General features: G+C 39.9%; 1 long non-coding RNA gene across 1 annotated transcript in view; it reads right to left on the bottom strand.

The window, feature by feature from the left end:
* Positions 1-387: 387 nt before the first annotated feature.
* Positions 388-13568, bottom strand: part of LOC310852601 — a 235323-nt gene continuing 222142 nt past the window's right edge. Inside the window, exons 3-4 of the long non-coding RNA XR_014568308.1 lie at positions 1236-1430; positions 388-510 (exon numbers count right to left, since the gene is read on the bottom strand). This is a non-coding gene — a long non-coding RNA (uncharacterized lncRNA). The remainder of the gene's footprint in view (positions 511-1235; positions 1431-13568) is intronic.

Genomic DNA, 13568 nt, shown 5'->3' with positions numbered 1-13568 from the left:
TTACAGTGATAATTTTACTGCCAAATAATTCAAGAGGGGCCAATAATTTTGCAATTTCTTTATCTTTTGTATCACAAGTTGTATTTTCAATCATAGGAAGCTAATCTCTCTCCATTTGCCTTCACTGAACACACTAGCAATTGGAAGCACAAGCTAAGTAGAAACTTCAGTTTTGACATCAACATTATTTCCAGACATTCTGTGCAATACATTCCTTTTTATTGGGGAGTTCAATAAACGTTTATTTTTTTTAACCAACCAACCTGCACACAAAATTTCCTTCAGCAGTTTTGATCCATCTTTCCACCACCACCCCAGCCTAGATATCATCCTGAGTGTTTTTGGTGTGTTTTTTTACTTCTGAGTCTTTTATCTGTGATTCTGGCTCTCATCTTTTACAGAACCACAACAAGTTGCTGGAATGAACATAAGCTATCACTTGAAATCATTCACTTTTCCACAGAGCTTATTTCAAGCAGAATCCTTCTACTCAGACCATCTACTAATAATCTGTATCATAAGAGAAGAGAAAAGAAGGAGAGAGGGAGACACACACACACACACAGAGAGAGAGAGAGAGAGAGAGAGAGAGAGAGAGAGAGAGATGGAGCAGAAACCAGAATTAAGCTGTCTATAAAAAGAAATTAGTTTTCTTGGCCAATTTGAATTCATCCATTTTTGTTCAAAACGAAGTTCTTAAAGATACTTTTACTTTTCCCTGCTACAGTATTGTGGCTACAAAATGTGATTCAAGTCCATGATAATAAAATATCACAGCAGCCTTAGATTACTTTCTCAGAGGCTCTAGATGAGCCTATGCAATAGGGGACTAAGGCAAACCTATCCTATAGGGCTGTACAGCTGAACTACCCCACCCCGCGCCACCCTACTTCAGGAACCCCCTATGACAAATTTCCACCAAAAGAGTGATTTCCATTATTTTTTTTTGTTCATCCTTAATGGATACATGGAACCATTTTGTCACACTTGTATAAAATATTTTAAGAGATATTTTTATTTTAAAATTCTATATAGTACTCATATATTAGGTGTGTGTGTGTGTAGTATTTCTACTGTATTTTAATGTATTCCCTTATTTCTGCTCAAGTAGATTTCACTTGAACTAGCCCAGATATTGTTTCAATCTTGCTTGAGCTTTTTTTACGTGAGGCGGTGTGTGTGTCACAGGCATACATTTGGAAGTGATCAGCAGAAAGTAATTGACATTGTCTCACCATTTGCTACTAGCCTCCGATATCATGATTCTTTCCCAAGACATCAGTGGCTGCAACTAACTCTGCTTGTTCCTTAGGTTCTTATTCATTTTGGTGTCACTGATGACGGTGTCTCGTCTAAAGCGTATCACTGCACTCATGACGGCTGCCAGATTTCTTGTTAGGAAACACTGTGGTTTGCTTTTGGCTCCAAATCTGAGATGACCACAAAAAGAAACAAACATACTGTTACATTCATGACAGTTAACTAGATAAACTTTCAGCAAGACAGCAACAACAGCAAAAATACCCCAATGTTATTCTGATGAACAACTGCATTGGGCTTAAAAATGGTTTTTAAACAAATATATTGACTCTGTGTTGCGGAGGGTGGGACTGGCTGATCTTAAAAAGTTTCAAGATGAGCCAGAACTTGGAAGCAGTCTGATGATAATTAAGGAAGAAGCCTCCGTGGTTATGAATGAGTTTCCGTCATCGCTGGTATTCCCAGCATCTTCTAGTCCCACCCAACCATCCCATCTATCACCTCTGAAAATGTAATTAACAGACTGTTTATCCCACTTCTTAGATCACTAAATTCAGGAAGGATGATGCTGAAATATTGATTGCCGGCACTCTAATTGATAGCTCCTCACCAAACTGAATGCACTGTTGTTTTTCATTAACCTTTACTTTAGGTTTCTAAGCTAGTTTTCAACTTGTGTGACAAAGCGTCCCTCTAAGTCAATTTGAATAGGAGCTTCAAGTAAAACTGCTGTGCCATGCTTTATTTGCCCCATTTGCTGTTTCTCTACGATCCAGGACCAATATACTATGGACTGAATCCAGAACAAGACTGCACACAATCCTATATGTCCTTACAAGGTAGTAAGTGCCATTGAACTCACTTCTGGGTAATGTGCCTAAGATGGCATCTTAAATAGGTTGAACCACTGAAATCAATGAAACAAGTTATGAAGGACTTATCTCCCAAGGCTTTTAAATGGGAAGTGACCCAGTAAAAGGAGGATAGCTACTTTTATTTCTTTGCCTTGCAAAACAAAACCAGCATCTCACCATATTCTGAATTCCACAAAACCACAGTAAAATTCAATTTATCTGAATGGTTGGATGGAGCCCACAATGGGTGGGGAGCTGGGGTGTAAGACTACACTGATGTGTACCAGGAGTGTTCAATAACTATACCAGGATTGACTAACTAGTGTTAGATTACAGCTCCTCTCATCTCTGACCATTTCCCATGCTGCCTGAGGCTGATGGGAGTTGGAGTTCAACAACATTTGAACAGCCACAGGTTAGCCACACCTGTACTGTGGAAAGTTCTGCCATGCTGTTATCAATCTTAGCAGTGCTGTTATTTTTTACTCTGTTTCAGTTTTCAGCTTCTGTAAGAAAGGTCATCTCTGAGCCAATTTAAACAGGAGCAACATTTTCCAGTTTCAATATCTGAATAACCCTTCCAGATAAATAATTAGCTGCATAAATAATTAGATAACTGGAATAAATATATTCATAAAATTTTAATTACATATAAGTAGCTACATAGATAGAGGATCTATTGAAAGAAATGTATCCATATAGTTTTCACTTAAAGCATTAAGCTGTGAAAAACTCTGCATAGTAGTTCTGTATCTTTTTATTTGATAACAACAACAACAATTTATTATTTATACCCCGCCAGACCTCCCCAGCCACTCTGGACAGCTTCCAACAGAATATTAAAAACACAATAAAACATCAAGCATTAGAAACTTCCCTAAAAATAACTACTATACAAAGCTAACCAATAAATGCATATTGATTTATGCTTAATGTTTTCATCTTCAAAATAATATTGTGTAGTATATTGACAGAAAGAACTGAATCTAAAACAGTGATGCTTTCCAGAAAATTTCTCACTACTATATTTTCCCACAATTTCCCATGAAATTTTATTTCAGAATAACTTCAGGCCTCCAAGAATCATCTGTACTCGTACATTTTTCATTTGCACCTTCTTGTTTTTCCTAAGCTAGAATTTATTAGAGATATGTTTCCTGTGGAGAGATTCTTACTGATAATAGTATGGCAGCAATCAAGTGTAACCAATTAAAACTTTATTACAATGTTTACAAACAGAAACAAGATGAACTTATCCTTAGATGTAGGCTGAACCCCATACACATTTATTAGGAAGTATATCCCATTTGAACTCAATGGGTATAACTTTTGAGTAAATCAAACTGCACTGAAAGTGTATTAATTTCAAATGTCATATAACTACACTATCTGCTTAATTACTGTCAATGTAATAAAAAGGGATAATGCAATAAATAATGTAATAAAAAAGGTTTTCTGCCCCCTCATAAGAAGGCACACCAGCCTATCTCTTCTGAAAGGGTGGTATCTATATTTAAGTCTCCCCAATCCATCATGGCTGATAGAAGGGCAGAGGGAAGTCATTCAGAGATGAGCCTTTTTGAAGTCCAAGCACATGAGAGCTTCTCTATTACTTTCAATATCCTACAAAAGGAATCTTTTATTTCTTTGTTCAGGAGCTGTACTGGAATTGCTAAGCACATCTCTCAAATTTACATTGACCTATCATTCATCTAGACTTTTCCAACAAGATCTTTGTACATAGCTTTCTTATAAAAGTATAGCTTCTTGAAAAAGTAACCATGAAAAAGATGGCATCTGAGAAGTCATTAAGAAGTGCATTTTGACATTTATCCCTCAAAAAAAGAGCCAGAAATCTGCTGGTGTAAACAACAGTGATAATGCCAGAGTAAATGACAATAGATGCAATTGGACATGATGGTTTGGATCACTGCATCACTGTTTATACAGTTATACCTTGGATCCCAAATACCTTAGTACTTCCAACTGTGCCTGGGCAAGCTACCCAGAGTCAACATCCACCTTACTACTGGCAGTGGGCCCAAGAGCCCTACCATCTCCACCTGAGGACTCCAGCCAGTGAGCCATTTGGCTGAGCTGGCTTAACAAAAGGCACAATGTATATTTTATGTGTATTCTAATGAACTGAACAGAGTGAAAGATTATGAGTCATGGGGGCGTGGAATGTGTGTGTGTGAACTCAACAGTGCTTATCTTATTGTTTATCACTTGCTATTTTGTTAACGTTGTTAATATTGTTTTACAGTTTACAAATGCCATATTGATTTGTTAATCATTTATATGATGTGATTGTGATGTTTAGCTTACAGTAGTACCTCGGATTAAGTACTTAATTCATTCCGGAGTTCCGTTCTTAACCTGAAACTGTTCTTAACCTGAAGCACCACTTTAGCTAATGGGGCCTCCTGCTGTTGCCATGTCACTGGAGCATGATTTCTGTTCTCATCCTGAAGCAAAGTTCTTAACCTGAGGTACTATTTCTGGGTTAGCGGAGTCTGTAACCTGAAGCATATGTAACCTGAAGCATATGTAACCCGAGGTACCACTGTATTCTTATTTGCGCTTCGAGGACCTCAAGTAATTCCCCCAAAATAAATTCACACAGAATCAAATTTCAGTTTAAAATTAATGGGCAAATTTTAGGGCACAACTTTATTGATTACACAATGTGAGTGGTATTGGCTTAGGCATTGACAAACTAAAACTGACCCCTGCCTGCCCCGCAGGAAGGGTAAACCAAATGAGGGAGCTATATTGATGCAAATTGGCTGTAGCTCACCCCGGGGTTCCCGGGGTCCTGGCATGGCCCTAGCCCCTCAAGTGGACTTCGGATGAGATTCAAAAACCCCAGATTCCTTTAATGGAATGCCCTTTTTTAAGGAGGGGCAGGTGATGGCCGCCCCCTCCCCCAACCACAACTAAGTCAATGCCTAACCGCCAAACCTTACAAAGTGGTGATGATTGCTGGGAGGTAGGCGAAAACCAAATGGCCAGTGCCAATCTGCCAAGTGGACAAAATTCCTACCAGGCCCCTGCCACAAAACAGGCAACCAACCAAAGTCCCAAGCAAAGCCAAAGCACAGAAACCCAAATGGGCAGTTGGGCAGGTGTTCGGCAGCGTGAAGCAAGTGGCTCTGACACATTGTGCTGTCGTTTATAAACCCTCCCCCTCCCCCAACTTGTGAAACAACCTGATTGGGTGCTGGAACTGGGGTGATCAAGAGACCGCCCCAGCAACGCCGGGCTAAGCCCTGCCTCTGGGTGCCATGGGGCCCCCAAGGTCCCAAACGCAAGCAGGACCCTGCTTTATTAATAGTGTTCTATAAATTAGATTATTTGTTAATTATTTTATATGATTTATGCTGTATTTTTGATGTTATGTTATTGTTATTTATTGTTTGTAAGCCCCTTGGAGATTAATTTGAATGAAAAGCAGCACATAAATACATTATACATCAAACCAAATGGAAACCCAGCATTTAGATTTGGTCACCTAGTGGTTTATATGTTGGGGTCAATTGGCTAATGCCCAAAGAACTCTCTAAATACGAGCCTTTCAGATCAGTATAAAGTTCTGCATTGCATTAGCTCATTAAAGGGGATGGGGTTGTACAACAAGGGGTTGTATCTGATGTTAGTCATACTCAAAGTAGATCCATCAAAATTAATGCCTATGGCTATCTTAGCTTCATTGATTTAAATGGGCTTACTCTGGGTAGATCTTTGTTGGCTATAACCCAAGGTTTCTGTCATGGAGTGTAGATTTCAAGACTCGTTATTCCAAGTGAAAAAATAGCATACATATGTTTTAATAAACGATGGCTGTAAACCAAGCTGTTCCATTTCAGAAAGTTTTATTTACATAACATTTCTGAATACTTATTGCCATGGCAACTAAAACAACCATCACATACATGTAAAATGCAATATAATGAGGAGCCATCAGTGATGGTGCTTTGCAAGTATGGAATTTGTTTTGGGAAGCAGAGTTTAGAAACCTAAGAAATCAAGTTTCTAGCCCCTACATTTTTTCTTATACATCAGATATTTTTATACAGTCCTAAAATTTTAGAATGAACATTGTTGCCTTTTGCAAAAGACAAATGACCTTAAACTGATACTTAGTTGTGTGGTGCAACTGAGTACTTTTTTCCTGGAACAGTTTCCTACTGAAAACTGTCATGGTATAGCCTTGATGCGGTATTAGTAGTTTGAAACCTACCATATTTTTCGCTCTATAGGGCGCACTGGACCATAGGGCACACCTAGTTTTTTGGGGGGGAAATAAAGAAAAATTTTCTGCTGGCTGTCTTGGCTTCCTCTTTAGCCACGCACAACCTCTCCAGCCAAGAGAGGCTGCACGTGGCTTTGGATCCCACTTGCTGTCTTGGCTTCCTTTTTAGCTGTGGGGCTGGGGTCGGGGGAAGCTCGGGCTTCCCCCGGCCCCAGCCCCCAGAATGGGTCTGGGAGCGGGGTCAAGGTTGCACGCACCCTTGCCTTCGGTCCCGAAGCTTGCTGCTATCCGCAAGCCTTGGAAGCTCAGCGGGAACTCCCGCTGGGCTCTGAAGGCTTGAGGATATCTGCCCAAAGCCCGGGGTGTGAAGCGCTGCGCTCCCCGGGCTTTGGGCTGCAGGCTGCTATCCGCAAGCCTTCGGAGCCCGGTGGGCACTCCCACCGGGCTCCAAAGGCTTGTGGATAGCTTCCTGAAGCCTGGAGAGCAAGAGGGGTCATGCGCACCGACCCCTCTCGCTCTCCAGGCTTCAGCAAAAGCCTGCATTCACTCCATAGGATGCACACAAATTTCCCCTTCATTTTTGGAGGGGAAAAAGTGTGTCCTATAGAGCGAAAAATACAGAGGAGATGAAGAGACTTTTTGGTGTTTGGTGAGACTGTTAACGCCATGTTTCTAATTCTTACATGCTGCCACTCTCCTGAGAAAATGTTATAAGTTAGTGGAATGATGAAACTGACAAAACCAAGTTGCTAAGCAGCTCTGGCCCGATCAGTTTCAAAAGACACTTTGCAGATATGTGTATATCCTCTCAACACATCTTAAGGTGCTAAATAAGTACATTAGAATCCATTAAAAATAATATCCACCAAAGGGCTAAGAAAACCAGATGATGTGCTGTTGCATGATGCCATATTTGTCCCACCTGCAATTTTCTTGAGAGCTATTGGATGTCATCAGTCCCTCTTACTCCAGGGGAACTGAACCTGTATAGCAAGCAAAAGATCACACACTAGCTGATGGTAAAAGGAAGAGTGCTCTCTGTCACCTTATAAATACTATGTGAAATAGACTCTAGCATACTTGGCCACATTATGATGGAACCCAGGCACAGTGTTGATTCAGAAGTGGACCCCTGTCCTATCCACACCTGTCTGGCAGATGCTGATTGAGCGTGTCCTCTTTGGAATCCCCATTTCCATCCCTAAGAACAAACACTCTTCCTCTGACTTCTTTCATTCTGTCTATCTTACCTTTCTGATCCATCATGCTCTAGTCCTTCCCAATCTTTCGGGTACTTTGTCTCTTATTTCACTTCCCTAGCATTTCAGCAATATCTTAAAGACTATTTACTTTGCATTAAGTCTCTTCAAACTCATTTGTTGGAGGTTTCCTAGATACATTTCTTTAAAATAATATAAAGGATAAAACAAATCTGAAACTATCAGCATCTTCAGAGGTTTGCTGCAAAATGATTCTGATTTTAGCCATTTATATTACAATTTACCCCTCTCTGCATTTGGTAAATAAATGAGGTAACTGATGCCTGAGGTTATTTTCGGTATGCTTTATGCTTTAGTCTATTGTGAAGCTTTGCCAATTCTCTTTTCCTCCTTTTATTGAGGTTTTTCAAGGCTTGTCAGCTCCTGCAGCTACTATTGGGCTAGATTTTGAACCATCTGTGCTTTATCACAGAGTCCTTTTGTATGTTCCCTAAGGTATGCCTGGTTGGCATATTATCCTTAATGGAAGCTCTCTTCCAACATATTGATGGATTATAGTTCACCTTTTAAGTTTATATGGCACAACCCTTCTACCGTCATGCTCCAAGGAAAGGGGGATGCTGAGCTCCCTGCAGAGGATGATGCCAAGAAAACTTTTATTGGGACACTACAATGATTTGAAAAATTATTCAGTTTATAAGCTACCCTAGAATAATGAATTAATTCAGTTCATAAGCTGTCTGATAACAATGGGAAAACCACAACTAGATAAAATACCATGTAAATGAAGGAAAAACAGAATTGTAATACCAAACAAATAAATTTAAAACAAGAGCAGGAGCGTTACAACAATTAAAATAGAGAGCTAAAACATAAAATCACAGTGTTAAAATGTTGTTAAACCACAGCATGATAAGCACTATAAAAGCCTGAGTAAATAGAAAAGTATCCAAAAGCATTAATAAAGTAGGTGCCAGGTAAGTCTCTCTGGGGAGGATATTAGGCATTCCTCCATTGAGTCTGAAGTCAACTTTCTGCCTTCAGGTCAAGCAAACGATGGGCAATTTTTGTCTGCAATATGGCTGGCTTATGTCAACAGAGGATTTAGCCTCTGGCCAGGTGCAGCCCAGGTTGCCTACTGTCTGGCATCTATGTCCCAGAAACAGCTCTGTTAGCTAAGAATTTTTTATATAGCACAGTACCAGCGAAAATATGTCTTCCCAGGCATATTGGAGGGTGTGTAGAAAGACAGAAGCATTATTTCCCCAAGCTATTTTGCGTATGAGGTACAGACTGCTGGAGATTTCCGAGTTAAAAAATAATACTATATGTTTGTACGGATGGCAGAATCTGTTAATTGCCAGTACTCTCCATTCCTTATTTTTCCAGTCTTAAATTCAGTTCTCCATATTTCTGCATCAGTCTGCATGTTTTGTTTTTAAAAAGTCCTCATGAAGATTCATCAGCAGTTTTGTGTGAACTCCTACAGGTGGCAGAATAGCTCAGTGTATCTGGCTTTTAACCAGAAGGTTGGTGGTCCAAGCCTACGCAGGGACTGCTGTGGGCAGGATTTCTGCATTACGGAGGCTTGCCCTAGGTGACCCTCCAGGTCCCTTCCAACTCTACAGTTCTATGATTCTATAGCGTCTCCACCCCCATCGTTCTGCCCAGACACTGAGATCCAGTGCCGAGGGCCTTCTGGCAGTTCCCTCACTGCGAGAAGCCAAGTTACAGGTAACCAGGCAGAGGACCTTCTCAGTAGTGGCACCCACCCTATGGAATGTCCTCCCACCAGATGTCAAAGAGAAAAACAACTACCAGACTTTTAAATAACATCTGAAGGCAGCCCTGTTTAGGGAAGCTTTTAATGTTTAACAGACTATTGTATTTTAATGTTTTGTTGAAAGCCACCCAGAGTGCCTGGGGAAACCCAGCCAGATGGGCAAGTTATAAATTATTATTAGTAGTAGCAGTTTTTAAGAAATTTTGCCTAATATGCACATTTTTTTCAGAACAATTTTCCCTATTACAATTCGTTTTGTATGTAATTTTTCAACAATATATGCATTTATATGCACACTTTATGCAATATCTCAAGAACTGCTTCTCCCCATATTAACTGATAAGCCCCTGTGATCATTATCTGAGGCTCTTCTTCATGTGCCTTGCCTGGAGCCTTCATTACATATCTTTAGGTGCCAGACAAAAACCTTCCTCTTCTCCTAGGCCTTAGGCTAATTAAACAATCAATGGCCTTTTCAAATGTGTTTGTGTGGAGAGCATTTTTTTTTGTTTCTTTTACTTTTTATGTATTTTGTGTGTTTTTATTGTAGACTTTCCTGTGATCCTTGGATGAAGGTACTATATAAATTTTAACAACAACAATAAAAACAATAACAATAATGCCCTGATATGTGGATTTTTGTACACATTACCTGTGTGGAGAACTGCAAAATTTAGAAAATAGTGAATTTTGAATTTGAGCTGTGTTTTCATTGTTGTCTTGTTTCAGAAACTGTGAATTAGGTGCGTTCACCTTGAAATGCAAACTCAGTCAAACTTGCCCTCATTGTCTATTTGCAAATGTGAAAAGCTTAGCAGGGACACTATGTTTCTTTAAAACGCCATCAATTCCCAAAAGCAACAGCATGCACACTGTTATTCTGCCTTACTTTCACTGCCCACATTTAGACTGGAACAATATTTCCTTCTCATCACTTGCTTCAGTGGGGTTCAGTACATTGTACATGTTACCCTGCAAACACAGATTTCAGTTTCTTGTAGACTCCAAATATCACATAGCTGTCAAGCAAGGACCTTCATCTAGCAAACTATACAAATGTTTTGAGAGGCTATTTTGCACACCCAAAGAGCATCCTTTATGTTTTCACTACAAGAATAACTTCTCTTGTTGTTCCCAGTCTGATATACAGGGATATATATATATATATATATATATATATATATATATATTCTTCAGTAGTTAATGATCCATGAATCCAGTTGAGCCACCAGACTTATTCAAGGGGAAAAAATAGAGTTGACTTCTTCAGCTGACTGGAAAACTGAAACTGATGGATGCTTCGTGCACATCCTCGGGATCAATCTTACTAGACCAGCTTAAAGGCGCTATATAAAAGCATTAAAAAGCTCAAGCTTTCTTGAAATTTGGATCCTATTGCTATTTTATTTTATGTTTTGGATCCATCAACTGTCCTCTGATAATAGGTTTTGGTCTGGTGCAATTATCAATACTGTAAATGCATTATTTTCAGCAAAATGTGCTATTACACCCCTGCGTTCCTTATCTTCAGAGATCATGAACCCTAGATGTAAACTTTAACCTTGTAAAAGCCTATAGTATTTTATCATGTCTTTGGATGGTGCCTTTTAACGTTGGCTTCTGCCAAGTGTGCATTTTAATACCAGCTCTGTAAAAATAACTATGAATGGAATAATCTGATAGTCCAAAAGCAAGGCCACACAAGTTTTGCCTTTTCCTGGGGGAAAAAAGGAGAAGAAAAGCAGCAGCTTTGCCACCATTTGCAGATGCAGAACCACAAGGCCAGGCTTTTAAAAAGCCATTTAAAATAATGATAGCTAACAAGGGAAATTCTTACTCTGTACTGACAGATGTGGCATATCCCAAGGCAGCTTGAGTGGGTGCTGTTTGATTGAGGATGGGAAAAGGAACTGCATTTGGAAGACAAAATATATGCTCATTTCAAATAACAAAGCGCTGCTTAGCAGGGAGCTTCTGCCTACTTGGCTCCAGAGTTCAGGTAGAAATGAGCTATATGATATGAATTCTAGGCCCATGTTTGTTCCTCATTCTGTGATGGGCTTGTCAAGGTCTTGGCTGCATCCTTGTGGCATAAAATAAAATAAAAATGGGAGTCTGCAGAACTGCTCCATTCTCTGCGACAGTATGCCATCTTTCTTGCATCATCTTAGCACAAATCTCTGCAGTTCAAACAGTTCCTTCAGATCTTTCATCCAAAACGTAGCTATTATTCTTTGCAGGTGCCTGCAACGGATAAAGGAACCAGAGGCCCTGATGACCACTTCACTCATATGCTTCAGCTGTCCCTATTTCTTTTTACCAGAGATAATATTTGTTTTCTGTATGCATTGCCAGCCCTTGTTAAACCATTTCCATCTATTCTGTCACATATGTACCTTCAGGAGGATGCTAAAACCTGGTTATTTCTATATTTATTTATTTATAACATTATACCCTGATTTTCCCCCTCCACCAAAAAAGTTGCTCAGAGTGTCTTCCAAATAGAAAGGCAAACAAGAATTCAACCATTGAAACACAAATTATGAAATGAAAACCAGGTTCAAAACAGAATAGAGAAGCCTTCACATTCAGTTCCTTAAGCAACAACAAAATCAAAAACATATTTTTAAAGGGATGTCTGGCAAAGTGCACATTTTTAGAGTTGCTGGAATTCATTTCCCTCCCTTGATCTGTAGAGGTTGCATCTTTCTCCGATAGTGGCCCATGTGATGGAGACAATGCATGGAGCCACCTCCTGAAACCACCATCACTGCTGCTTTCCTGGCTGGGCCTTGTAGGTACACGCATGGTACTGATGAATTGGTGGTGACAATGGTCCCATTCCTTCAGCGATGTTGTGCCAACCTTGCCCTGTTCCAGCCACATTGGGTGGGGCCAAGTGGGACAGGGTGCCGTGGAGCCATGACTGCAAAAATGGGACCACTGCCACCACCAAATTTATCATCAATCAGTCAATCAATATTTATTGTTATGTTCACAGATCAGCCACTGAATTGCACTCAAACAAACAGTCCAACAAATTCTACAGTGTTCAGGCCAGCAAATGGTTGTTTGGGATTACCAACATGGTGAGGAGCTAGGATGTTTGTGTGTGTGATGTTCCACATTTACAATCACGGTAGAATGTGTCCCCAAATTTATTAAATATGTATCCCAACCTCCCTCCCAAGGGAGCCCAGGCTGGCAAACAAGAAGTGACAAACAATAAAAACATATTTTTTAAAAATAAATAAATTCCAGAACAGAAATGGAGTAACTAAGGTTAAAGATTTAAATGGTTTGTTTTTGTGCCTGTTCTAAGATTATGGTGCCAAAAGATCTACAGACAATTGTACAAACACAGGATTCCTTACACTATATATAGAACCAACGCAGCAATCCAGATGCTCCTTTTTGTATTTCATATATGTGTTTCTTATTCACATTGGCACTAGGAGAAAGAAAAACTTATGTTCTCTACAATAAATATGGAAAAGGGTGGATGTAGAATACAACAGTGCTTCTTGAATGCAATGACTGAGCCAGACCAATCCACTGCAGACGTCACATAAGATCCAGTCCAAACCTTTGCTTCAAATCAGTATCTTCCATCTTATAAACTTTCCCAGAATATTTGTTCATAAAGTCATATAGACTCAGTGAGGTTGTGCTCCCTTATGTGCTCTTCTGGGAGGGTTGTTAAAGTTGGTATTGCTGGGGGATAAGAAGTGAGGAGATCTACTGCTGTGGAAGCCCATTACCATTGTGGTTCCTGGTGTAAGATCCTGAAACAGAGCATTTTGATGTTGGGATGGCACTGGAACAGAACTAGCCAATAATCAACTGGATCCTAAGCCTGCCCATTTGCTGGAGAGGGGCACAATTCAGGCTGGAGCTGGCACAACAACAAATTGGGTAAAGGAAGGAACTAAAAGATGTCAGCATTTGCTTATGACGTATAGGTGGTTCCATAGCTCTGAGCAAAGGCTTGGGGATGTGACTGAACTTTCTGGTTTTGATTCCTTCCTCCCTATACCTATGAAATATAGAATGGATTGCATCAAGAAAATCAGTGCTGAAAAAGTGGAAACCAGAGCTCCTCTGCCATCCCAGTCCAATCAGCACCAGGATGGAATTCAATATGGTCTCAGGTTTCCTTTTCCAACCTTCTGGCAAAATACCAACACACAGTTTGC

The sequence above is a fragment of the Podarcis gaigeae genome (genome assembly GCF_964106915.1).
Source record: "Podarcis gaigeae genome assembly, chromosome: 9".
NCBI lineage: Eukaryota > Metazoa > Chordata > Lepidosauria > Squamata > Lacertidae > Podarcis > Podarcis gaigeae.
The sequence above is the reverse complement of the archived record's forward strand: the minus strand, read 5'-3'. Positions and strand labels throughout refer to the sequence as shown.